The sequence below is a fragment of the Octodon degus genome, unplaced genomic scaffold, assembly GCF_000260255.1.
Source record: "Octodon degus isolate 3935 unplaced genomic scaffold, OctDeg1.0 scaffold00063, whole genome shotgun sequence".
NCBI classification, from domain to species: domain Eukaryota; kingdom Metazoa; phylum Chordata; class Mammalia; order Rodentia; family Octodontidae; genus Octodon; species Octodon degus.
Genome location: NW_004524639.1, coordinates 4,839,372 through 4,840,886, shown reverse-complemented (window position 1 = coordinate 4,840,886; position 1,515 = coordinate 4,839,372). Strand labels below are relative to the sequence as shown.

Genomic DNA, 1,515 nt, shown 5'->3' with positions numbered 1-1,515 from the left:
TCCGATTTTGAAGATGCTGGTGTAGCTAGTGAAAAGGTAAGAAAGGATCTCTTAAAAACAACAAGGATGCTGGCCCCGCCCTGCTCCGTGTCTGGAGCCTCCTTCTGAGACCCTGCGGCCCTAAGCCCTCAGGCAGGCTCTGCTGCTGGGGCGCTGCTGGAAGGGTCTGGGTGGTGAAGTGGGAGGGAGCAGGTCACCTTTTCCTGCCTCACCTGCGGCTGCCCAAGCCCGGAAGAAGCCGCATGGAGGGAGCTGGGCATGGGCGCAGGGCTGGGCCCGGCCCCATGGCGGGAGAGCAGCAGAAGCCGCAGCTGCAGCCCGGCTCATGCCAGGTGTGCCCCAAGCAGCTGGCCGATGGGCCCCAGCAAGAGCTCTTTTCCAGCCTTCAGACCAGTAACCAGTCCTGCCAGCTCATGCTCCTGAAGACGCTGGAGACAAATCCATATGTCAAACTTCTCCTTGATGTTATGAAACACTCAGGTTGACTGTTTCATGCCAGAATAATATCCGTAATCAGGCCCACATGAACAGAATGGTCACCCACGAGATCATTCATGCGTTTAATCATTGCCGTACTCATGTCAACTGGTTCACCAATGTCAGACATTTGGCGTGCTCAGAGGTTCGTGCTGCTAACCTCAATGGAGACTGCTTGCTTGTAAATGAAATATTCAGGTTGCATTTTGGATTAAAACGACACCATCAGACTTGTGTGCGAGATAGAGCCATTCTTTTTATCCTGGCTGTTAGGAATATCAGCAGAGAAATGGCTGAGAAGGCCGTTGATGAAGTATTAGAATCTTGTTTCGATGACCACGAGCCTTTTGGCACAATCCCACATAGCCAGACTTATGCAAGATATGCTTACAGAGACTTCAAAAGCCGTGATCAATACTACTCAAATATATGAAGGCAGTGAATCTTGTATCATAGCACCTCAGTGACCATGAAGAAGCAAATGCGGTTCCTAAGTGACAGATGCGTAAAATGTGGACGATCAAGTACATACGCCACCTGGAATATGCTGACCTTAGCACATGATCAGAAAAAGTAGCTGGGGCAAAGAGCGAGAAAGTCTTAAACTCCAAGGCAAAAGTGGTAACTGTAGAGTATATCTATACGTACGTTACTTGACAAATAAGATATATAAATTACATTTTATATTTTCTACAGTACATTTTTGTTTTTAATATTTATATTTTTACTGTTTTTATTATTTCTGATTATTCAAAATTTGGTTGTGAAAACTGAGATTTCTTGAATGTTGGTTGTTATTTGGAGTTGATTTATTTACATTAAATAAAAAGAGACATGAACTGAAAAAAAAAAAACAACGAGGGTGCAGGAAAGATTGACCCATCACCTGCAACATGATGCAAAGATGAACAATGTGAGACTAATAGGCATCAATGAGAAAGAAGGAGCCAAAACAAATGACATTAAAAAAATATGGGCAGAAGTAATAGCAGAAAACTTCCCAAATATGAGGAAACAATCTGACATTCAGGTAACTGA

At 44.5% G+C, this 1,515-nt stretch overlaps 1 pseudogene; it reads left to right on the top strand.

The window, feature by feature from the left end:
• Window positions 1-284: 284 nt before the first annotated feature.
• On the top strand, window positions 285-1,057 carry LOC111817591 (annotated as a pseudogene).
• Window positions 1,058-1,515: the final 458 nt, after the last annotated feature.